Source organism: Epinephelus moara, chromosome 20, assembly GCF_006386435.1.
Source record: "Epinephelus moara isolate mb chromosome 20, YSFRI_EMoa_1.0, whole genome shotgun sequence".
Lineage (NCBI taxonomy): Eukaryota > Metazoa > Chordata > Actinopteri > Perciformes > Serranidae > Epinephelus > Epinephelus moara.
The window spans coordinates 30,194,422-30,221,294 of NC_065525.1; the positions used below are offsets into that span (position 1 = coordinate 30,194,422).

Below are 26,873 nucleotides of genomic sequence, written 5' to 3' on the forward strand. Positions count from 1 at the left end.
CTGATACACATATAGACAGACAACCATTCACACTCACATTCACACCTATGGGCAATTTAGTGTCACCAATTAACCTGCATGTCTTTGGGCTGTGGGAGGAAGCTGGAGTACTTGGAGAAAACCCACACTGACACGAGGAGAACATGCAAATTACGCACGGAAAGGCTCCCCCACCCTTGGTTAGAACCAGGAACCCTCTTGCTGTGAGGCGACAATGCTAACAGCTGCATCACCGTGCCGCCATTAGATAATACAGAAGTTGACAAAGTTGTCCAATGGGGATATCATTTGCAGTTGAAAAAAGGTAATAAATCTCAGTATATCACAATACGTTTTATCACAATACTCAGCATATTGGAGTACATTTAACATAGCAATAATATTGTATCATGACTTAAGTACTGTGATATTGTATAGTGGGGCCTCTGGTGACTCCCACCCCTACTTGGGTTGGGAACTCTTACTAGTTATTTTGGTCAATACCCTAAAAGTTCTGTGTGCTGATACCCGAGGGGCTGCTTCTGTATCTGAAGTGCAGGTCTATGGATAGAGGGAGTTGTATGCTGCAGGGTTTGTTCAGAGGATGCAGTGATGTGATTGTTATGTCTGACTGTGGATAACTCAAGGGGGTTAAGAGACAGAGAGCACAGTGACAGTTCATGTTGTGGCAGTGTTTGTGCTGACCTTCACATTATGGTCAGAAATAAGATCAGGGATAAACTCAGCCAAAAATAGTAGCTTGCATCATTTTTCATGGCGGGATTAGGAGTTTATTGACCCTGCTGGACCTTGGAGTTGAGAGTTGATTCACTCTGTATTGAGCAATTTGAGGAGATTCAGGCCATGCAAAGTTTTAAAGTTTCTTTTTGGAGGTTACCAAGGAACAGATGACTGAGAGGAGGCCTATAGGTGCTGAGCTGTGACTCAGAGGAGAGGACACATGTTAAGATTGGCCAAAGGGTGCCTGGAGATCCCCCCGTAGTAGACACTCCACCTGGACCTAGAATGAAGAGGAAATTGAAATTGATGTTATTTAGAGATCCTCATGGAAGCTTTTTTGTTTTTTGACAATGCCTGTGCTATGTGCGTGTACGTGAGACTGATTGTCTACGTGACGTATGCTTTTTTTATTTTCCTCCAGCGCAGCCATTAGCAGAATGAGTTGCACATCTATGTGTGCAGCAGAGAGATGAAAGGCACTTTGATCTGAATTATTTTGAGGTTTCCTCATTGGATTGAAGATATTTTCAAAACTTAAATGTAGGCTATACTTTGATCAAGGTTTAGTTTCTGACATTGTCTGATTGAGTTTTAAGCATTTGTCTGTTCTTTGATCTAAATAATGTCTCTGCCTCTTTGGGAATTAAAAATGCATGAAAGAATGATTGTGAAAAAAATTAAAATAAAACCTTTTCACAGGTTGATATCAGGAATACTAGTGTATGTATGTTGCCTGATGCAAACAATAGCATCTCAAATACCAGTCTTACTTTTTTGATTTGGTTTGCATTTGGCCAAGACAAGTCCCAAGTTAAATCATCATGTTTTCATGTATGTATGATACTTACATACATACTTAATATCATTTGTGTGTTTGACAAAAATACCCATGAAACATGTGAACATGGGATTTCTGCATTCAACGACCGGATTAGTGTGGCTCTCTCATGTCTGAAAGTAAGCAAGATGCTGGTACTGCATATTTGCATGTGAGAAAAAAAGGTAGTTGACAGAAAAAATGGCTCATTTCTGCTTTGGATTTGTGTCTGTCTATCTGTAAGCCTTCCCTCCTAAACATAGACGAGTCTTAACAGTCAAGCAGCTGCGCTCACAAATCTTCCTCTCTCTGATTTCTTTGATGAATATGCATAGATTTACCGAGATCATCCAAGGCCTCCTGTTGGGGCTAATTGTTTATGGCTGCCTGCGTTCCTTCGCTCGTCTCTTGAAAGGGCTTTTCTTTGTATCCTTTTCCAGCTGTAGGGGAAGCTGACTGCGCCGCTGAAAGTGAGAAATAAGCAGTGAGATTAAGACCAGATGTCAGCCTGTGTGCTATTAGTGAGTTTGCTTGCCGGGTGTAATTGCTGGTTTTAGCCAGGAGAGGGCGTCAATGTAGCATGACATGGTGCATGGTGGAAACCTTGTTTTAAAAATTTTAACACGACAGGAGGAAAGGTCTGTGTTGCATTTGTGTTTGACTCAATGGAGAGTCCAGTTTATTTCAAATGTGATGTTTTATCTCACAGCTTGCATAGTATTATAGCTTGTGCCAGTAAACTGTTTTCATCAGTGGATTTCATATCTTGTTTGTTGTGATTTCACACCCTTGGTAAACTGGAACCAGTTCTCCCAAAGTTGCACTGAAGTAATTTTCATAAGATCTGTTCCTCATTCTTATTTGAGTCATGTGATTGTGTTGCTATATTTAATGTTATATTTTGTACTGCTTTGTGTAACTGATGATTGTAGCCATTGGAGGGCAGTGTTGGATTTTGTCCACAACATCCATCATCTCTGTGGACATTGTACTTATAATTAGAAACTGTACTCCATTAAAAGATTTAATTCAGTTACAGAGTGGGTGCAAATGAATTAATGAATCTGTTTGTGTGTGAGGGGAGAAGTTTCCAGTATGTGTTGGACAATGTTGCACAATCTTACTAATAGCACACTTTTTGTTTTTCTTTCTCCCTCTCCCTCCTCGCCCCCACTTTGTGTGCTTGTTGCATCATCAATCCAGGTAAGTGGCACTTAAGTGCATGTTTCACTCAGAAAATAAAAAGCCTTGCCTCTGTCAAGAGTAGGAGGATGACTGGGTGCATTTCACCTTGAGGTGTTTACAGTAGAGTGTGGTGTGTCCAACAGGGAACATTTCTTCCTACTGTCTTGCCGTTCCCCGCTTCTCACTCGGTTGCTAACTCTATTTTTATGGAGATTGCCCTGTGCATGTGGCCCGGGTTACTGCAGGAACAATGTCTGTTGAATCTTTTCTGCAGGTCTGTGTAGTTTCACCTTCCCTTCAGGAAAAGTGGGCAGCATTTGTCCTTTGGTTTATATTTTGTTTTGGCAGTTCAGTCAGCTTGGTTGAACCATTCATCCAATTTACTCCCTGTCCCTCTCCCTCCTCTGTCTTTCCGAGTTATTCCCTCCCTTCTTATAATCTATGTGCCTGTCAGGAAGTTGATGTATTGCCTTTGTGACCCCCAATAACTCTACACCTGACACATGCAGCTGTTGGTCAGAGGGCTGCAGCTGGGAGGGGGCTGCAGCCGAGAAATTTACAACAGATTTTCATGGAGCTTGTTTATATGAAACAATATCATCCCCATACAGTAATTATGAATAAGATGGACCTGACTGCTTGGTTGTAGGCGTGCTGAGCTGTTGAGTTGACGGATTTAAACCCCGACAGAAGTAGCTTGTTGTTCTTTTTCTCCGAGGATTTGAGTAATGCAGCTGCACCTACAAAAACAGCAGCGGGTGACCTAAGAGGAGACACTCCCTGTAAAAGTGATATAAATTTGGCCTGTTTTTCTGAGGAATCTGTTTTATAGAGCAAATACAATTATGGGAAATACTCGAGCCTGTCTTCGAGATGATGTCCTCCAAATTTTAAGGTTTTGCAAGTTTACTTAATGCCATAAAGTCAGAATCAGACTTTGTTGATCTGAATGAGAGATATGAGCGCAGATAACAAGGGGAGAGACACATGAATGTGCCAGGCTCCCTTTGGATTGAGTCACTGACTCACTTGACTGCCCAGCACTGAAAACTGTCCTTAATTTGTCAGCTGTGCCTTCCTCCACACACGCCCAGCCCTTGTTTTAGAGTGGCATTGATTGCCCCCATTTCAAATGTGGATTAACAGGGTGTTATAATGGAGTGTCAAATCAGGATGTGGGAAACATCAGCCGGGACATGCCAGTAGTTTGGGATGCACTTAGGCCCTGTACTCTTATTTTATTTATTAGCTGTACTCACAACTTTATCTGCACCTTGAACTAAAAATAGCCGATAGGTACGAACTAGCCACTCAAGTGCATGTAAGGTACAAATGCAGTAGTCAGTTAGTGACTCTCTGCACTTTCCTGAAGCCTGTTGGCAGGAGGAGAAATATCTCTAATGCCATAATGAAACTGTAATTGCACATGACTCCATGTGAGTGTGGAGCAATCATGTCCCGTGTCAGTGTTTCTCAAGTTAACCACTCCTTCTCTGTGTACATCTGGGATTAGGCTTGCTCATGAGACAGCAGTTAGGTTGGAGTTTGGAAGCTGTAGCCAATCAATTTCTTTGGTTTGTTTGCTGTTGTGTCTGCACAGAAGTTTGTATTTTTGTCGGGTTTTTGTGTACAGAACTTAGGTCTTCTGTAAAGTTTTAACAGTCGCTGATATGTTGTAGTACAATTTTACTTGGTTCACCTTAGATTATGCACCTTACACAGTAAATGTACAGCAAAGTTAACAGTGAGACAGGTCACAGAGAGCTAGAACTGACCATGTAACTTCATATTTGCTCAAAGTGTCACAATATTCCCACAGCACTAAATGACAGCGATAACCTGTGAAAAACAAATCATACTCCTCTGCCTGCTCTATTGCTGTGTAGCGCGTCTAATGGCTTCACCGCATGTGAACAAAAACAATCAATCAGAGCTGAGGAGTCTCTAACGCAGCTCTCAGTCATGCTCATAAACTGCGGTCAAGCTATCAAATAGGCCGCGCTGATCAAATATGAAGACAGTGGCTGAGAACCTTTTTCATGTCAAGGACCCATAAATTGAAACACATTAGGTCACGGACCCCTGTTTGATAAGATTTCACATCAGGGACCTCCATCTGAGAGGATTTTAGTTGTTAGATATGATTAAGGTCAGAATACTATTATTGTCAACTACAGTGGTGGAAGTGAAACCCATGATCAGAATGGTTGCTCGTATGACTTTTACTCACAAGGGCTCACTTCTATAGTGAATTAAATAGTGAAACTATACTGTTCCCCCTGCTAGCAGGAAAGCCATTACCAGAAAGTGGCTAAAACCAACAATACCAACAGTGGACGATTGTATGGACATTATATATGATGTCTGTAGAATACAAAGGATTACTTTTTCTATTAGACTACAACCGGACACGTTTTTAAAAAGGTGAGAAAATTAGATGGTGTACATTAAACCAGCTCGTTCTTTGTTTGTTCAAGGTGAATTTATGTCCTTCTAAGTTATTGTAATTTATTTTAAATTGTTTTTTTAATCTTTGTCTGTTAAGTGATGAGAGTATCACAAAGACACACCCCAACATTCTGTTTCATATGTGTAGTTCAGTTTATTTTTTGTTTTAGTTTTTTCTATGTTCATACCTATATTTACATTTATTTTATTGGTTCATTTTGGCTTCTGTATTACACATCAGTTACACACTTTTGTGGCTTTCTGATGTAACGGTGCACTACAGAAGGCCCGGAAAGAAAGTATGATGAAGCTGTCTGACCGGACCCTGAAATAACTACATAAAAAAAAAAGAAATTATACTATTCCCCCTTTTTTGGGACCCTCTGGCACTCTCTCAATGACCCCTGGGGGTCCCTGGATCCTTGGTTGAGAACCACTGAATCTCGATTCTGTTACTGCTTTGCCTATTTCTTGCCTCATATTTTTTTCAGAAACATATTTTAGTGCACTGTTTAGCTGTAAAATAAGAAAGTGAATCCATCTGGTGGGTGGTGTTTTGTTTCGGCTTGACTGTTTCCAACACGGCGGCTGGGTCACAAATGTCCTTATTTTACAGCTAAATGGTGCACTAAAATTTGTTTCTGATAATAATCAGTAGGGATGCATGATAATATTGACATGTCATCGGTATCGGCTGATATCGGCTCAGAATTGGCCAACATGCTTTTTCTATTTTTGCACAATGAATGAATGTTACATACATTGAAAAGCATTCTATTTCATGTTTCTATCTGCTGATGTGACATCACGATAAGAGTATGCACTCATAATATGATGTTAATTCCATTAGAAACGAGACTTTATGATCACTAAAATAATGTGGGAAAAAATTGGATATATCAGTATCGCTTATCGGCCAAAGAGGTTGTTACATATCGGCATATCGTATATTGGCAAAAAGTCCAATATCGTGCATTGCTGCATTTGAGGGTTAGGCATAGGAATAGAATAGAATAGAATAGAAACAGGCAATGCAGTAACAGATTTTTGATTCGTATTTGATCATTGTGCCTATTTTGAGAGGTTGACCACAGTTCATGAGAAGTGATTGACATGATTGACAGCTGCCTTAGAGACTCCTCGGCTCTTGATTGGTTGTTTTGTGGTGTGCTGTGGTAGATTCTAGTGCATGCCTTTAGAAGCAGTAGGAAGAGGAGGAAGGACATGTTTTTCTTCACAGATTATCTCTCTCATGTACTTCTTTCAGACATAGTGACAGCAAATGTGACACAAAGTTATTTTCATAAAAGTTAGCGACTGTAGCTTTAAGGCACTTCTACTTCACATGACTGAAACTGTAGACAAGAACTGGAATATGTGGTCCATGCAATGTTTGTTTAGTCATCTGCTGTTTGCTTTCCGGCAGCCTGAAGATGATAATATTTGACAATCCGCAGCACATGATGAGTGTTTTTGCGCTTTCGGCCAGAGAGCTCATCTGGTGAATAAAAGGTCCTCAGAGAATTATGATTGTAATCAACATATAACACATATAACTGTAAGGTAATGCTCATGTCACAGTAAATATCATCCTGTGTGATTACAGGCACTGTGTCTTTTAGATTTCAAAAAATAAATAATAAAAAGCTGTTTACACAAATCTCCCTCCTTCTAATTTTCAGCACGGATAACTTTCTGAAGTCGTACACTCATATTTACATTAACTTCCTGTGGCTTCTTTCTCTCTATGTCTCCTGAAGTATCTTGTTCTGTCACTCTCATGGCTGACCCACTTCTGCTGGTCATCTTTTCTATAATCACTTGGACCGATGTCTGAGTTGGGCAGTGCTGCTGCGTCTCTCTGCTCACGCTAGCAGCTATCTTTGCCTGGGGACTAGAGGAACTAGAGCTTAACAGATCCTTTATTGCATTTCATTGCAGTGTCATTTAAGTGCTGCCATTCGCTCAATCTCTCTGTCGATCTGGAATTAAAGTCTTTTTTTCCTTTAGCTGCTATTGCGGTTGTGGCTTTTCCTCCAACTACAGTATGTCCATATCTTTGCCTGTTAAAGTTCTGGATGATAGACAGATCAATAATGCCCATCACCAGGGGTGGTATTATTTGTTTGTGGCTGTGGTTGATGAGATTGGATTTTTCTCCTATATTGAGGGCACACACACTCCTCTCTGTCACACGCTCTCTGTCAGCGTGACATACACACACACACACACACACACACACACACACACACACTCGCTGCAAAGAAACTTTCCATGACATTATTGGTTTTATCAGAAGTAGGCCAAAGCAGGAGCCTGGCCCTCTGGCAGGCCTACTGAGCATGCTCAATACTGCTGAAGGCTAGGTAGTGTATCAAAACCTCATTCTACTACTATCACCACATTTCTCTCTCTGTGTGTAACTCAATGAGCCTGTGCTGTGGCAGACCCACACAAAGAGGGAGACCACAAAGGATGCAACTTTGTTTTACTATTGTTGTTGTTTTCTTTGTTGATTGTTGATTTTTTGCAGTTAAATTGATTTAATTTTTTGGTCTGTAAAATGTGAGTAAGTAGTGAAAAAATTCCAATCACAATTTCCTCAGGCCCACTGTCACGAGACACATAAAAGCAGTAAATCCTCACATTTAAGATGCCGTACAATCTAATGTTTGGAACTTTTGCTTAAAAATAATTTAACTTGGTTATCAAGATAGTTGCAGATTAATTGTTGATGGTTTTAGCTCTATTTGATTCATAACTGGGACAAAACTAACTTAAAAATGTAGTTTGCAGACTGTATAAAATAATGGACGAAGCCACTGTGACGTCACCCATTGGTTTGAGCTACTGTTTTGAGGGGCGTTTTGACACCTCACAGACAGCCTGTAGCTCAAGCGGCCCCACCCTTATTAACTTTAAATCTTAATAAAATATAAACTAGTGAGTTTTATAAAAATTCAACCCCCATACAGTTGTCATGAATGTTGAAATTAACCATAAGACCAAAACAGACTCTTGTACCAGGCTGTAAACATGTTTATTCCTCCTGTAGAGTTGGGCATTTTAACATGGGGGTCTATGATGATTGACTGTCTTCTGGAGCCAGCCTCAAGTGGCCATTAAGGGAACTGCAGTTTGTTGGTACTTCAGCATTTGGTTCATTTCTTCAAGCCTCTGAGGTTGCCGCTTGGCATGCAGGAATTGTTTGTCACTGTTTGTAAACACACTCCCCAGCAAAAGTGAAAGTGAAAGCCAACCCTGGAGTCACTCTACTTTTGGAACAACTTCTGCGTGGTGTTTTGTTTTGCTATGGTTGTGATTTTTGTAGCTTCCTCTTGAATGCGTGCTGCTTACAGTCTGGCACCAGTTCACTACCTTTTGAAGTCTTGACCCTACTTGTGCGCTGTACCAAGGAACCTCTCAACGGCAGCAAAGTAAAAAGAAAATATATAGCATTTTTTAGTTAAATCCTGCATAATATACCTTTAATAGAGACACATTTAGTCTGCAAGTCAGTTATGTCGGCCTTGTTGATTGATACGTGGAAGCTGAGAGGTAAAGGTACTGAGAGAGTAAAAGAGACAGAATGAGACGCCATCTTAAAAAGCCTGGCAAACCCAGGTGGATAATGTCAGGTCAGGTGACTCCTCCTATCACAACGTGTGGCTAAAATACAAAGACAAAACACAGACAGCAGGAGGAGAAGGACGGCCAAAAGGCTGTCATAGTCTCTGTGTCCTTATTCCATTCTAAACACTAACAAACCGTATGTACAATACAATGATCTGTGTAGTATACTGCTTTTTCTATTAGTATACAAGCAATCAATATACTGTTTACCAGCTTACTATTTCATAACACAAGGAAATCATATAATACATGTGCTGGTGGACATCAGTTTAATTCCAGCTTTCAAATTAAACATCACCAAGAAAAAGCAAAATATCTCTTTAAAGTTGTAATGTTTATTTTTGTCTTCTCTATGATATTTCTGGAATTGTCTCACCCCCACTTTTTTCGTGACTGCGAGTAGCTCCTCCGTTTCCTCTGTGCATTACATCCAAAAGTCAAGCATTAATTTAGTATACACATTGCATACTCAAAACCTGCTTAGAGGCATTATGGAACTGGGGCACAGTGAGTATCTCTTTCACTGTCTTCATTTTTTATGTTTAAGAGCTTTGTTGAAATAAGTACAGTCATTTTGTTCCTGCAGCACGCATAAATGTGTACTAAAGAGGGTATTTAGAACAAACAGTTATAGCAGCAACAACACAGAGAGAAATACAAGAGATTTAAACATTTTCAATCTCTCTGTGGCACCATCGGGCCTCTATAGTAGCCATCTCAGACTCTCGCTTTCTTAACCAATGATACTCTCTTGTCCCTCTATAGGTGCACCTGTTGAGGCAGTCCTGGGGTTGTGACTAACTAATTCAAAAGAAATTCTTCACCATTTCACTTCTTTGTTCCCATTCATATGCATTTTGGCAATTAACTTGGTCTTTAGATAAGTGAGTGTCATAAACCTTTTTATGGTGGGGTGATGGTGTAGTAGTCCCTGAACAGTTGAATAGACAGTTTTCACTCCATTCTTTAGTGGTGAAGGAGGCAGTCACGGGGCCTTTGGAGGCAGTAAATTGTCCCCCTGGTTGTGATAAATGGAAATCTGATGCAGATCTGGAGTCATTCGCTGAGAAGATAAAGTTGTGATTGTTTAGATGGGAGATCAATGTTATACAGTGAATGCATACATAACTAATCTTTTACATATTGCCTCAGGCCCATAGTCGATTACATTCACAGCATAAAGTTTGTCTCAGCTCTATTGCTGCACTGTACTTTATATAGTAGACATTTGTGCGGCAGAAGCTTATTCTGCATCTGAAGGCTCCTCTCCATAATCAATCTGAAACTACAGCGGGGTCTCGGGAGGGGAATGAGCTGACAGAAGGGGTGATGATACATGCTGCGTTGTGCTTCTCCATTGCTGTATAATCATCAGTTTTGTAGTTGCTCCTCGTGCATTGTGGATGGGGCTGGTGTTATTGGCTCTATCAAATCGGCACCATGGCCTACATTATCCACTCCCAGCAGGCTCATTACACCCAAAGACAAGAGTTGATACATTCATTAGGCTCACAATGAACTGTGCGCATCTTTTTATGTGTCCTCTGTGGAAGCTGAAAGTGAGTGGATCCTGACTTACAACACTTCAATCTCAGCTGGCATTTACCTGCAGGAAGTGTGAGTATATTTGAAAGGATCTGTGTAGTTTCACTTGTGTGAATAAGATGCCATGGTTTGTCATGCATTCAGAGCTATTTTAGTACTGGACTGTGTTGTTCGCATAGACTCTATATGGCTGTGCAGCAGTAATGTCTTCAGCTAACCACGTGGTGGATTATACCATCCCTTCATTAGAGAACATGAAAATTATGTCCAAGTCTTGGACTCTCTTATTATTCTCTGCAACCCAATGCATTATTAAACCATTTATGTCTACTGTGACAAGCACGATGATGTCTCTCATATGCCCATTTCATATGAGAGACATGCATATCTACTGAATGGGTCTCCTGAATGTATTGTCAACCCACGTTTGACCCAGTTACTGCTCACACAGGTTAATCCCTTGTCATTACTGTTCACAGTTGAGTCTGCAATTGAAGTTCTGCATTCATTACTGCAAACCCACAGTATCAGGGTTTTTTATATTAGGTGTGATTGATTTGTAGCGTGCCCGAGAATGACAGGGTGCATCATCAGGTCAGGTGGTGCATGTATACCCAAATGAATAGCTAACTCAGACTGAACTTGCATCATTACAGTTATCTGAAATGGGCATGAGATACTATCTGCAGGAGTAATCGTGGAAGGGAACTTGTGGACACTGTGTCATAGTAACAGTTTAGCAGCAATGATAGGGAGCACAGACCTATATTCCCAGTGCAATTGCAGTGTTAGTGTATACACACATTACTGTACCTCCTGTTGTATTCATATGCAGGGCCATTTTTTTTAATCTTTCTCTGCAAGCCCCAGAGCTTAGCATTTATGACTTGATCAGACTCCAACAACTTTTATGAGTTTTTCATAGGACCCAGTATAACATACTTATCTCATCATTCTGCAAAACTGAAGCCCCACAGATTGATGCTGTGCTTACCCAAAGGTTTTTGTGTTTATCTTGTGCGGTTCGACCATAAATTATTCATAACCAAATAATTACCTCTGTGTTTGGTTGCCTCAGTGTGGTAAACACAAAGTTGACAGGCCGATGCTGTTAGCTTTATGATCCAACATGTAAAGCATCTATGAATATTTCTTGGACAACTGCAGTTAGGAGCTTCTGTACCCTTTTGCTGATACTGAATTTAATGGAAAAAGAAAGTCAAGACTCTCAGCAAGCAAGCAAGCAGTCATGAGTTGGCAGAGCTGTGCTGAAGGGGGCTGGGCTAGCTGAGGGCTCATGCTAGAGCGCATCGCTATTGGTGTTTTGACTTGCAAACTTTGGAATTTGTGGCTGTCAGTGTTGCCAAGGCTCACAAAGCAGCCTGAGCAGTGAAGCGGGTCTGTCCGACCCCTCTGTTCTCTTCTGACCTTCTGTGATGTCACTCAACAGGGTCATTGTGCTTGAAAAACACTGAGGGTTCACTGATCTACAGGCCTAATTCCCCCCCCTCCACTCTTTTGCTTCGTCACTGTTGTGAGTGAGTCAAACATCTTGGTGTAATCTCAGGGCTGCACATTGCCTGTGTCTCCAACTAGCATGTCTGCTCTTGCACTTGTATGAGCCAGATCCTCGAAACAGCCCATCGATTTTCAATGTGTCATTAGCACAGTGATTTTGGCCTGCTCATGTAATTATGGTCAGTAGGGTGTTGTAATTCACGAGAGGATCCAGCTCTCCTAAACTTCCTGGCAGCCTGGGGGGGCTGTGAGTTTGACTTCCTCATTGATTAGTCCATTTTGTTAGCCTCTGCAAAATTAGCCACGTTCCTTTTGATCTTTTTTCTAATTAGTCTTTTCTTCATTGTGCTAGTGTAAACACCTTTCTTTTAATATATCCCTCCAAAAAGGCATTTGGAAAAGAGTCATAAATAAAACTGTTAAGAGCAGTTGCTTATCTCTCTTTAGTATCTTTACTTTCTTTGAACTATGAAGGACATTTTAAAGATAAAGCCAAAGTTCTCCAGGTTGACCTTTTTATTTAGGACAGTGATGCAATGCGGTCACAGCCATTTTAGGTGTTTTGAGAGAAATACTTTCAGTTCATTATCGGATGCAAATGCTTTCATCTCTGTAGTCGAGGCAGACAATAAAACCTGTCTTGTGTTGAGATTTCTCAATTCCCAACAACCTTGTCTCCATCTCAGAGATGGAAGAGGAGGTTTCTTCCTGCTGCTCTGTTCTTTGGGAAGCAAGTTAGAAAGCATCAATCATGGCTGATATCTTCCCCAGAGCACGCCATGCCTTGTCATAAATTAGCTATAAGACCTTTTGAATGTATTTCGAGTTACTTATTGTTTCAATGCAGAATGTAGTTTATAAATAAAAAATGCTAGATTTGTATGCATGTGATCCCATGGCATCATCAGCAGGGACCAGTTGTTCAAAGAATTTAATCTGGATCAGAATGATCTAGATTTAGAAATCCCATGTTGTGCTGTCCAGGATCAGTTAATTCATCTTACTTTTGTACTGTTTTTTCAAAGCAGTATTGGATCGGATTACTCTGATACAGATACAGACTTTTCAAGATTACCAAATCCGGATAACCAGTGCTCTTAATGCGGCGATAGAGCACAACGTAGGTAGTCCTACCCCCATAGGTGCTGCCAAAGTTTGATTTTGAAGTTTGTTTGATTTTGACAGCTATCTGCGGGATTATTTTATAGGGAAAACATACTTTTTTTACTGTACTATACTGAATGGCTTAATAGGAAGCCTAATGTCTAATTTACTCACTTTATCACAGTAACTGTTAAACAAATCAAGTGCAAAATATAGTAAATGTCTATTTATTTGACCAATTTAAAAGTTTTACTCCGTTTTGTTCCTGAATCCACCCCTCTGCTGGGATCAGGATGATGCTATTTTTTTTAATCAAAAGTATCCCAATCCTACAAATGTGTTTTGAATAACACACGCTGGAGTTTGCATGTTCTCCCTGTGTCAGTGTGGGTTTTCTCCGGGTACTCCGGCTTCCTCCCACACTCCAAAGACAAGCAGTTTAGGATAATTGGTGACTCTAAAATTGCCCATAGGTGTGAATGTATGTTGTTTGTCTCTGTATCGGCCCTGTGATAGTCTGGCGACCTGTCCAGGGTGTACCCTGCTTATCGCCCAGTGTCAGCTTAGGGAGGCTCCAGCACACCTGCGACTCCTAGGATAAGTGGTTACAAAAAATGAATGAACGAATAATAACACGTGCTGAAGGTTTGATCGAGATCAAAACTGCGTTTGCGTTCCCATGTAAACTGTGCACCTTGTGGTGTCGAGATGGGCCGTAAAGTTTGCTGTCACTCGTCTCTGCAGCAGCTTCTCCTCGAATCCATTGATTTATTCCGATCAGCTCTGATTGATACAGCCACAAATGGATCGACGGATCAAAAACCTTGTGACTTGAACTCAACAAACTGCTGCTGAGGAAATAAGAAACACTAATAAAGAGTTCTGCCTGTGCTACGTTCACGGACCTGCAAAAACCTCCAGCTACAACCACATACATATAGACTCTACTTCTTTGGGAATCACTGCATTGTATTTTTGACCTCTACAAAGGCTTCCGTTGAGAAAAATAAAGTAATTTCCTATCCTCTGATGTCACTGGAGTGAGTAGGTCTTACTCTTGTGTCTGCGGATAATGACCACTCAGGCACCCAGGAGTCTGTTGTTGTTTTTCAGCTCCATTTGACACACTCAGCTAATTATTGGAGCAGAAGACACCCCCTTTCCCTATACACTCACACACCAATGCACCAAGAGGGTGGCCATTTCAGCCCATCCTCTCACTGGCTCCCTGAAGACAAGCTGGTAACGGAAGTGTTTTGCATGCAGTATTCTTTCACTATCACTCAGTTGGAACAGAGGCCCCTGCAGAGGGCTGGCAAACGCTCTGATTCCGGCTGTCTTCTTCACCATCAACCTCAGGCTACTGTTGCCTGCAGCCAGTGTACCTGCGGCTGTTCAGAGCGCCGGCATTTAATAACCTGCACCTCAGTGACAAAGGAGAGAGCGTGGGAGTGTAGGTGGAAGAGGAAAAGAGCCAGAGACGAGAGTGAGTGGGCAGGTAGGAGAGGATCCTCTGAGAGTGGATAAACATGTGAACACTTAGCGATTCCCTCTCCCTTCCCGTCTCTCTGTGACTCTGTGTGGGCAGTTAATGAGTCTGAAAGCTTCTCCTCGGCATCTGTCAGCTGAGAACCGGATGAAGCCTCTAGTGCAAACTGTAGCTGAAAAGAAATGCTCTATTGCTCATTGATAATTGGTACAATGCACAGTACAGGAGAAAGGTTTTTTTTAAATGTCTTTTACTTGTCAGCGTCATCCATGGACTACGCTGTGTTCTTCTGTTGCCATGTACTGTACTGTACTGTGCCGCACAGGACAACTGTTTTTCAGACACAAGAATATTTTGCAGCTCAAAGTATGAATGCTTTTAGAAGCAACACCACAACAGTACATGAATTACCACACCTCAGCCAGTCACACTGTCGATTTATGATACTTAGTGCTTGAAATACTTTCCACCTGTTTTGTATACATGAGGCCAGAACACAAAGTGACTCTTTAGTATAAAATCAAAACAAACCATGGTCTGAAAAAATAGCACAGACATGACTCACCTCCCGCCTAAACAAAGATTGAACATAATCTTTTCAAAGGTAGCGCTGTATATCGCAGCAGGGCTATTGTACTGCATTGCATTATGTTGTACAGGTGTTGCTATTGTTCCGGGCTCTATCTACCCTCACACACAGTGCATCATTACTTTACAAGGCCTTCAGCTTTGACGGCTAGACAGGAGCCAAACCACTCCGCTGTGATAACATCAACACATCTGAGCCTGCCCACCATGTTATCCTCACTCTGTCATAAAGTCTAATGGTGTGTAGCCGTAAAATGGAGTGTAGTTAAGTTTTGGGTTGAGATGAAACAGAGTTTGTTTGACCTTGGCATGGTCGTACACCCCTCCTTAAACAGATTCTTGTAACAGTAGTTCCCACTCCCACTGAATGCCTGATGAGCTGGTGTAAAGACTATATTTTTTCCCCTATTAAGCCTAAGCTTGGCTCAATTCCTAATTTATAAGAAGGAAATTACAACAAATAGCCTACAGTTGTAATCAGAACAAATGCTCAGCTGCTTGGGTTGATCGTGACTGATTTCTCAAGTGCTTTTGGTCTCCCCACAAGACGCTTTTTGAGGCACAAAATGTAAAACACCTCCAGCAATTTAAGTTACCGCATCTGTGATTTCGAACCCAGCCTGAGGATGTATCCTTGGGGTAATTCAGTGAGGGTTGGTGGCTGCGATGGTGACATTTACTTTTTAATCAGCTAGCATACACCCTCAGACTGAATGAGTGAGCAGTTGGGAACACTGTCGAGAATACTTTGATAAAACCCTCATTGTTGTGATGATCAAACCTGTGAAACGGACGCGCTTTTGTCCGTAACCACCCTGTTCTGTTTCTGTAACGATGTCAAGGGTTTGACAGTGGAAAGAATTTTCTTTACAACACTAGACTGTTGTTTGGTTTGGATGCTGACAGCAAACATTGATCCAGTTATCCTGGAATAAAGAAAAAAGCATGATCTCCTGTGGCAACACACAGCACACACACAGATGGCTAAACAGCTTGCCTTGACTTTCCCCTCTGACACCTTTTTTTGTGGGCGTTGGAGCACAAGCTCCTTATTCGCCACAGATTCATCTTTCATGGGTTGGGTCACTAAATATCATATCACATATCCTCCAGATACTCTTTCCCTGCTCTCGTTCTGCTTTCTCTTGGGGTTATGGATCCATTCTGTGCCCCAGGTGGTGGTCATATCCCCTGGCTCCAAGCCCCAGCTTGGGAGGCCCTCCCTGGAGGACCAAGGATAGCTGAAGGACTGAATGTTTTAGTGTACCCCCCCCCTCCCCCCGGCTTTATAATGGAAGCATGATGCATTATTTATAAAGCAGAGCTGGTCAAGGTAGTTCACATACTACTGATTGTGTTAATATCTGTAATGCGTCTCTACTGACTGTGTTTACATGCAGAAAATATTACAGTTTTTGACATTATTCAGAAAAAGACAATATTCCTACTAAGCTGTTTACGTGGCTAATGAAAATAAATATTCCACTAATTTTTCTGTTTACATGCAGCCATTCAGACTCCAATTAACATGCCCTAACATGCTGTTTATCATGTCAAAATATGGAAGCGTGGAACAGCCAGAGCCACTTGTGCAGTTTTACTTCTTTGCCTCATGATAGGATTGTTTTTACAGCTTCCCACTGGTGTCAGACTTGTTGAACCGTGTGAATGCAGCCGCCTTCTCTCATTCCTTTCAGCCACCTTCTTGAAAAAGTTGGTGTTGCGATATTTGCTAATTTCAAAAAATCTTTTGATATTCAAAACTTTCATAATGTTTAAAAGAAGGTGTGCCTCTCCGTCTGACCAAAGAGATGAGCTTTTCTTTGGGACATGCGTCTCTACCACACCCTAACAAACAGTTGGTTTGTGTACAACACACAGAGCTGACTGTAAGCAGGCAAGAGGCCATCTGTGGCAAACTGTGGCAAAAACCCCAGTTGAACTTTTGCTAAGCCCCGCCTCTTTTCGATGGTCCAACAAGCTGTCGCAGTAAGCATGGAGCCCACACTATAACTAACTGCACTCCCTGAAGAAACATTATCATATTTGTGGTAAAATGAAAGAGTGATTCCAGAGAGAAGCAGACAGAGGGGTCTACAGTCTGTGTTTGAAGGATATATCCAGGATGTCAAACTGACTCAGCAGCAACAACAGGTTAAAAAGACAAAGATAGTTAGAAGCTAAAGCCGAACTATAGGCTACAGATCACAGTGTAAAAGTGAACCACCACATCACTGCTGATCGCCACAGAAGACAATTAATATAAAGGGAAGCTTTGCTGATATTGAACCAGCTGTGTGGCATCGCAGTGTGTGCAGATGAACCGTGTTTGGCTTCACCCCCGTGCCACTGCCAGGGTAATCAAATAACGTTCATCTGCACACAATGTGATGACACACAGCTGGTTGAATATCAGCAAAGTTTCCCTGCTTACCTTCTCTGGTTCCTGTACAGCAGGGTCGGTCTTATGAAGTCTTATAATCATTAAAAAGCAAAAGCAGCATGTGTATACATTCAGTAGGCTATATCTTCATTAGCTAGCTAGCTAACCCTACACTTTTCAGGGTTTGATTTTGGTTTTGGAACAGGGAAGAAACCTCTCCAGGTAACGAGTATCATTAATACACGATGTGCTCCAGGCACAACATTTAGCTCCAAATCCACAAAACCAGCCTGAAAATGAAGGAAATCTGAAATGACTACATTAGAGTCAATGGAGCACAGCTGCGTTGTTGTCGGACCCTGGTCTGAGCCAACCCGATGCTGCGTTATGATTGGCCAGTCTGCGTCTGGAAGGGTTAATTGAGACACATATTCTGAACATGTACGTGTCCAAACAATGCTCCTAAAACCTGAATAATACCAGCATATTCCATGTCTTAATCTAAATATGCCTCTGATGCTTCAAATGGCATATGCTGTTTACATGACCTGCATCAAATTAGTCACTGTTTTCAATCCATGAAAAAACATATAGTATTTGTGTTCTGTTTCTGTTAAAACTCCATGACTCTGAGAGCTACAGTATACTGTGAAGAAATGTTAAAGTATCACTAAAAAGAGGGAGCAGGGAGAGAAAAGCAGCCACTAAGAACGTATTGACTGTCTCTGGGTGTCTTCCTGCACCATTGACTACACCCAGCAGGTTGATGAGTGGAGGAGCTGTTTGGCTTCTAGGTTGGGGCCGAGGTCATTGTCCGGGCTTTCATGTCTTCAATAGCTGTAGGCTCCCTGCTGAACCTACTTGATATGCAGTTCTTTCTCTTCACTTCATCCTATTGAAACTAAGAAGCTCCAGCCAGATAGCAAAGCTCCAGCAGCGACATGAACGGGCACGAATGGAAACCAGGGCCTAAGATACTGTAATTCCCTGGAACTGTGGCTACAATGTTTTGCAACAAATTCACCGCAACTCTATCAGGATTATTCAAAAAAATACTTTCAGGGTGAGTCTTTTAAGAACTCAGTGCAGCCATGGTTCATTTTTCAACATGCCCCCTTGTCAGGACTTGCTAAAGAATGAGCTGAGGGAGGTGCAGAGCTACCCACATGTGAATGCCAGAAATAACAGCTCACTGAGGAAATAAGCTCATATATGTGTTATATTATTGACCTGCCTGGAGACAGTCCCACATAAACAAGTGGAACAAGTTTAAATCTGGGATATGGTTTCACTTCACTTCTTCCATGCGGTTTTGTAATAATGCCTTTATGCTGGAGCTGGAGTGTCCCATATTTTTCCACGCGTTTGTTCCACGTGTGGAGGAGTTTGGAAATTTGTAAATTGCCTGTTAAGAATAAACCCAGCGCGGCTTCTGTGGAGGAAAGTATTTAATTATTTATTTTTATTCACATCACCAGGACGCCGTCACCACACTGTCTCCTTGTCGGTGAGCGTGTGTGCATCCTCTTGTCCGCTCGGGTTGTTATTGTGCAGGGAGGGGATAACAAAAGCGCCTCTGGCCACCTTGCTTTCTTTACATCCGGACTGTGACATCATCGCCTCTCGGGTTTCACTGTGGCTCTACTACGGGGCGCACGCGGCGCAGCAGTCAGCGCGAGTGCTCCTGCCCTGTGAGGACAGCAGAAGCAGAAGCAGCAGCAGAGGACCGAGCGCACTTCCCAACACAAAGTAACAAGAAAACTCTTACGTCGGTACACCTGACGTTCACGTTTGGATAAAACGGTGGCTTGTTTGTCTTCACGTTTGCCTGCCTGGACATTTATGGAAGCTTTTCACTGTGAGTAAAACCCTGCAGTGCTGTCGACGTGTGCGACATTTGCTCTAACGCGATAATGATTGAGGTGTTCGGGGTGTTTATTTGTGCTGACGGTGATGGTTGATGCTATCGAGAAGCTATTTAGGTGGATGCAGCTCCTGTGATTGCTTTCTGTGTTGCAGTTTTATAAGCAGCTCCTGCTCCCAGGCTCCCAGTCAGCGTTTTGTTCCTCACATGGCTTCATGTGCAAACAGCGTCTTCTGCACAGGACAGCACCACACAGTGATACCGTTATGTTATCAGGCTTTTGTCAAGGCACCTTTGTGTTGCTAAGTCAGAGGATTCCTTGTATTTTGAGCTCACCTAGCAGCATATGAATGATTTATCATATATGTGGACTTTTGAAGTGATATAATCTTCAATTACACATATATATTCCATTATAAAAGAAGCTGTGCATATTTGGTGTTAACAAGCTCCTCTTCCCTGCTTCACTTTGGATCTGCAATGCCAAAAAGGAAATTGCAAACCACATATTACAGTTGTATCTTTCATGGTTTCAAAAACTCATATTCTGTTGGTCAGTTAAAGCTGAGCCCCAGGAGTTTTTCGAGTGACTCTGCACAGCAGTGAAAGCAAACTCCTGCAAGGAAAATACTTTGGACTTTCTGGTTTTTCTCCCAAATTTCATTGCAGTCTGCAGTTGATGCAAATCTTCTCCTCAGTCATAAAAAGAGAGAGGTCCTGCCAATGTTAATATACTGTCTTCAGTCATTGTAAACAGCATTTTCATTTCCATTTCTTTGAAGTGTTGGCTATCACTGTGCTATAAGCAGTCCTGACTGTAATGGAGTGTATTCCACTTTTCGTCAGATGATATTTTCTATTCCTGACAGACTGAACTGCACTGTGGTTTTGGATGATCTTTAAAAGCTTTTATCTTTTAATCACAGTCAGTTAAGCCATAATTATACCATTGCCCACTGTCTCTCCCGCAGTGACCTAGACTGTGCCCTCTCTTTAATAACCAATGTAGATCAGAAGACATCCACTAGATCTGCTAAGCAGCATGTGTTTTGATGTATTTGCTTTTTTTTGATCTTGTGGTGCCAGAATTCTTGGGAACAGACAGGAAGCAGTTGAACCTGTTCCTCGTGAACTGATATGTGGTTTTAGGCATGATATCTGCTGTCTTATTTGGTTGAACTCTCATGTGTCGTCATAGACCGTGCAGAAGCATCATCTTTAAAGTTAGCCACTGTTTTTGTCTGTCTTGGCAAATCTGAGAACCATTTTGATCCTTCATGTTTTGATTTCTGTCTGGGCTTGTTGTCAAGAACCTGCCTGTACGATCTGATCGATTGAATAGGAAGTGCATCCACTCAGTGCTCACAGCATAGTTGTTTGTAATGTCTGATTAAAACCCCTCATATTTATTAAACGTCATATGCGTAGTAACGCGTGGTTTAGTGTGTGTGTAGTGTTGCTATCACTGTACAAAGCCAAAAGATTAGGATGACACTTGTCAAACCCACAGGGAGAGAACGAATGGCCATGCTGTCCTTATTACTTATTATTCACTTTCCCCATGAGCTCATGCAGTGAACATTGTCCTCAATGTTCAGTGTTTCCCACAGACTTGGAAGCACTGATGTTTCAGCAATGTTTCCTACACACAGAATTTATTTGTGGTGTTCAGCCTGGGGGCGGGGTGCTCCTTCATCAAACGCTTCAGCTGACTGCAAAACATCATTGCAATCACAAACTAGCGTCCTTTTCCAGGGAAGTAATTTTACTAATCTATGGTTTCACTTCAAATGATTACACCTCTTTACCGGACCTATTAGATGCTCCGGTTTTGGCTGGATTGGCTGTTGAGTGGAAGAAATATTCAATAAAAGGTATTTGATAGATGGAACAAACTTAATAAGATGGGCTATCCAAATTAATTGTATATGGGAGGCACTGATGTCATTAAAGAGCAGGTCAGCAGTAATGGAGATGTACAGATGCCCTGTTATTGGCTGCTGGTCCAGCCCCAGCACTCGCTGAGCAGAAGACATCAAGGGGAGAGGAGGGTGGAGCCGCATTTGATCTCAGGCTTTGAGTCATGAGTGATAAATCAGCGAGATGGTGAAAACTGCAGAGAAATGTCCACTCCCATATGCAGCCAATGCACTGGTGGCCATATTCAGACCATCCTTGTAAAGTGTTTGTATTTTTACTGAGTTAAGGAGAATGTGAATGTAAGAAGAAGTTGCCCTCCTATATGTGCTCAGTTTCTTGATCGACTGCTAGATGTTTAATTTGCCTGATGGCAGCACCGATGCATATTCATGCGTTTTATAAGAACATTTAAGTCGGGGCATGACACAAGCTCATGTGTGTGTGGCATTTTTTTTATGGAAACAGTTTGAGTTTTGCATGAATTTAAAATGCTTCTCAGTTAATTTGCCTCTTTACTTCAGTGTGTGGTGAAAAGAGGAATGAAGAAAGCAATTGTTTTGTCCCACTTTTTAGTCTACAATGGTGTAAAACAAAGCTGAAGGTTGTGTTTGAAACCCTTTAACACATCTTAAGAAAATACTAGTCAATAGTCCACAAGCCTGCAGCTTTCCAGCCTCTCATCCATCTATGTCTTTAAGGAGATGACCTTGATAAGAAGAGTCTGAGTACTATTTTGGGTGCTTCTGCTCTTTGTCCTGCAATGGACCTACATAGCCACACAGTAGAATGTGATGTGTGTCACATTAAAACACATTCAGTCGTAGTGTTTTGTACTTTTGACACTCTGCCTTTGGGTTTCTTCCATGTTTTTCTTATGTACCATGAAGCCCTGTTAAATGCTAGCCTGCTGCTTTCCTTAATGAAGCCTGAAATTGAACATTGAATGGTTAACCAGGGCAGTTTTGCAGACATTGAAAGTGAAGATAGAAACTGCGTGGGCAACGTAATGTTTGGAATTTCTGTTTTATAAATAGGCATTTAAGGAACCAATCCTTTGTGTGATGAGGAATAGTTGTATCATGCTGGCCTCTGGTCAGAAGGTCACAGTGAAGCTTGGTTTCACATGACTGCAACGCACTGCAGTTTAACCTCCTGAATCGTCTCCATAAATGCTAATTTTTCACTTCTTTCAATCAGTGTTCTTTTTCCTTGAGAAGGCAGCTTGTTTCCATGGCTCTGAAATATTCTTGAGTCACCCCCTCAGCTGTGTCACCTTGACACACTTTGCACACAGTCACAGCTGCTTTGAGGGGGCTGCTAATTGAATTGTTTGTGGAAAAAAATCTGATTTGTGGCCCGAATGAGCAGCTGTTTCTGCGGTTAAGTAAAAAGGTCTAAGGTGAAAGTCAAAGCTTAACAGGCACACACAGCTGAAGCTGCTGGCTGTGTTCTCCGTAATGATTGCGGCATGATGCAAGTTTTCCACAACATTTCCTTAATATATATACCCGAATTAGTTAAGGACACTACTGAAGTCCAGGTATTGCCATTTTGTGACAGCACATTGCTTCATGTTGCCGCACCGCATTTCATGTGGCCTCTTGGGGACTGCAAAGCCCCTGTTTTGTCTTTTTTGTCTTTTCTCTTACTGCCCCCCACATGCCTACTCACAAACTGCCTATTCTGCGTATTCAGCTCAGCTTTTGTGAGGCGGGCTATTCATACCTCCAGTCAATGTCCGTGAGGTATTGAGGAGTTCCACCGCAGCCAACTCTTTTTTTTTTAATGCTAGTTAAGAATACTCACCTGATAATGTGAAGCTTTATTCATTCACTAGTCACTGGCCTTGCCTAACGTTGTGTCCAAGTTCCTTCCTGTGTAATAGGATTAGATTTATGAGCATTAACAAGAGAATTAATTATCGCTGAAAGGCTCTGTTTGGTGATTTGTTTAAGAGACCAAGACGTTTTCCTGCTGAACTCTTGTAGACTTTTCCTGTGATGTACTGGCATTTAAAAAGTACCTAAAACTGTGTGTGATCTTGGCAATGATGGTACAAGCATAGAGTTAGCTCTAAATGTCACCAAAAAGTCACATGTGTAAATGCAGAGAGTCATGCAGAGTTAAATGTGATAATGTGGATATGGGCTGAAGGAGGCAGAGCTGAAATGTGTGCTGTGCATTCTGGTTCAAACAGGCTGGTTAGTTTTCACTTGCTCAGCACTGCTAGGATAAGGGTGGGATCTCACTGGGCAATGTGTGCTAAAATCTTCTCACTTTTTCTGCTGTGAGGGTTGTGATCAAAGCATCTGCTGCATTGAGTATGTGTCATTACATCATATCCTTGGGAAAGGAAGCTGGAGTGCTTGATTGCTGTGACTTATGCTGTTCACTTCTGTACAGTCTGTACAGTGGGGTGCCCAGTCACTAAAGGTCTTGAAGCAGCTTGAAGGGCATTCAATTAAAGATTATTAGGAGAAATTTGCTGTGGTAAGGCAGCATTTATCCATAGGAGCTGTGAGGACAAACAGAAAGGCATGGCTTCCTCTGCTTGAGGTTTCCCAAAGTTAAAAAGCAGTAGTTAAAAGCACAGATCTTGAACCTTGTAGCAGCAGGACTGTTTTCCAGATAATAGGATCCTGTAATATAAGACATGCTGCATTTGACTGTGAACTGTTTTTATCTACAGCAGCTACAAATCAAGCGTTAAGGCCTTTAAACACCAGCGTGAACATACAAAATACCTGCGAATATTTTACTTCTAAACAGTTCACATGGGCAGCGATAGTCGCAACACTTGTTCGATAAAAGGTTTTGGTGCAAATAGGTTTGTCGATGTTGTAACAAAGTCTGTACCCCTGTCAAAAAGGTTTACTGTTAATTTGTGGCGCCCCCTTTGGTGCTTAGGGTTGGGGACAAGGTTGGTTCAGGTTCAGGTAGGGGGAAACACATGTCATTGGGGAAACAGTCTTTGACACACTGCAGCACTGGCACTGATGTGATTTTGCAACAACTACTGGCAGTCTGTTTGAGGTAAATTGTTGTATAGCCTAAGCTATTGTACGCTACATTGTTGAGTTTCTTTTTAGTGAAATGCTTTGAGTGAAACTGAGTTCACTCTGGTAAACAGATATGCAGTGTATATGTCTAGGGCTTTCATTGTAAAAGGTAAGAACAGACGGAGTGGGTTTGCTATGCATTGCCTTTGTTAAGATTGAACGGAGTAATAAAGTTGGCCGTCTTGGTTCAGACTACAGAGCCTCCGCATATAGGCTGTGCCCAATGTGATCGGTTGATGTCTTTATTCGCAGTACAAAGCTCAGAAAATCGACTGAAACATGAGAGAAAATGCGTCTCTTTTTCATTGTGTAATATTCACATTCTGTGTGAAAGTACTCCTGACAAAAACAAGAGTTCGAAAATATATTTTGACTTGTGAATTAATCGCACAAAAAATGCCCCCCGGTGTCTAGAGGCCTTTAGAGCAAAGAAACTAACTCCTAATTCAAAGATGATAACCAGTCAGTTTCCTCGATGCTGCACAAAATTCACAGTGGTCAGATAGTTATAAATGGATGTGATTTAGTGTCTCGAATTCTCACAGGAGTCAAAATCTTCCTCCCACTCTCATTTCCATTTAATAAAGCGTAGGTTCTCTTCCATTCGCTCGTTTGGTATTAGAGAGGCGAAGTTGCAAAGTTGGTTTTAAAAGCTGTTTTCATTAACTCCCCCATATCCAAATTAGCTACAGCAGCTCAGACTCATTATGATGAAATTTTGTTTTAGTTTTTTGACACCACTCAGCGTGAGGGAATCCCCTCCAGTTTGCACAGTCACTCCACACTGAACATTTTGACAAAACAAATAATCACAAGTTGTGTTTTCATTGTTTCTTCCATCTTCTGTTTGTCCTCTACAATGTAAGGCTGTAATTATGGTAGGTACCCCCACAGTGACTCTTCAGGGGCTGACGGGTCCCGATCTGACATTCCTTATATAGCTTTACTCCTCTGTACTTTAAAATAAATAAAGAAGCTGAGGGAGAGGTGGTTTTGAGTTCAGACTTTTTGACAATGATTTTAGAGCTTCAACATTCTCACAACTTTGTTTTTGATGAACTTAAGACTGTTGAATGAACATCAGAGATAAATTCTCAGTGAAAATGGTCCAACATTAGCATTAAACTGCTTTTTTTGGCTTCAAAGATGACACGATGAAGGTGGAATGCTAAACCAAATGTTTGCCCCCACCTCACTTCTTTAAAAATATATTGAGCAAAGATCTGAATCCCAGGTTTAGTTTTCAAGTAAAATAATTACATAAGGGAGCTTTCAGGGGGGAACCCCCAAACTCTGGTGTGAAATCCCAACGATACCTTGTCAAAACTCACGTAGACCTTTCCCCTTCTCTCCAATGTAAAGCTCCTTTTTGGAACCTCTCAGTTGTTTGTGGTTAAACTGTAGTGGAAGGGGAGTGGGGGATCAAAGACCCACCCAGTACAATAAAAGCTAAGCCTGTGGGGTGCTGACCCCCAGCCCCTTAAGCTCTTCATTACTGAGGCTCACTGCTAATTATTGTGGACAGGACAGTCCTGAAAACACTCCTCACGACAGGGTGGTCAGCTCTTGCTGCCGCTCCCAGTTCCTCACTTTAAAATATGAGGTCAAGAGGCAAAGAACCTCCTGGTGCCCTTCACCCTTACCCACCCAATAAATCAACATCTCCCTCTGGAAAACAAGAAATTCTGACCTAAACGAAGGGAATACAATGTTTTTGCCCTCTACTTAAGCAGAAATGTTACCATATGCTCCCCTTACGGTACAGCCCCGTGATTTTATGCTGACTTAATCTTGACTGTGGTGACCACAGGCCACATCCTCCTGAGCATGTGTGACCATCACAAATGCTGTTGTAAACTAAGATTAGCAGAGAGAGGTACTTTGAAAAACATGTTTACTCAAAAGGAGATTTGTCTTTGAGCCGGTAGCTGTGCGGCATCAGTTGAGTTTGATGTAACAATGGCTCCTGTAATCAACTTTGATTACATTATCATCCAGTGATGTTTTCAAAGGGCCCTTATGTTGTGTGAGACAAGGCAGCCAACCCACATATCCTGTCAATAATTGTTTTGCAGTATAATCCTGTCATATTTGCAATCAGCTACCGTGTTGATGTCATGTGGAGGCAGTGAAAGAGATTGTGAATAATATCCGTTACTGCAATGTGGGATGCCTTCATCCTTTTCGTCAGCAGCGTCAAGCCTGTCACATGCGAAATGTCACTACTGTAAAATTTCAATAGGATAGCAAAATAGCTTTAAGTGTAGTTCAAAAGGGGACATCCACTGACTGTCATGGTCTACTTTTGTAGGTTGTCCAAAAGGAGATTTTTCTACTTAACAGGAAAACATGTATTACTGTTACTCATCCTGCCAATTTTGGCCTACACACAACCACAGCAATCGTGTTGCTTCATAGCCCCCATGTTTTTCACTGACTTTCAAGAACTCACTGTCTTCCCATACCACATGGATCATGTTGGGAATGTTAAGGACCTTCTCAAATAACTTCCGTCCTTATAGGTATATGAACTCTTTGATGTCACACAGCCCCCTCTTAAAAACACTGACCTCGCACACGTGTCAGTCAACACATCTGCA

At 41.7% G+C, this 26,873-nt stretch overlaps 1 protein-coding gene across 13 annotated transcripts in view; it reads left to right on the plus strand.

The window, feature by feature from the left end:
- LOC126407451 (pleckstrin homology domain-containing family A member 5-like) overlaps positions 1–26,873 on the plus strand; it is a 116,595-nt gene that overhangs the window by 31,251 nt on the left and 58,471 nt on the right. Inside the window, exon 1 of one of the 13 annotated variants that reach the window (XM_050072335.1) lies at positions 19,064–19,288. The exons of the other annotated variants lie outside the window; for them this stretch is intronic. The gene's annotated coding sequence lies outside the window, so the exon portion shown is untranslated. Of the gene's footprint in view, positions 1–19,063; positions 19,289–26,873 lie in introns of those variants that run through there. 13 annotated transcript variants of the gene reach the window in all.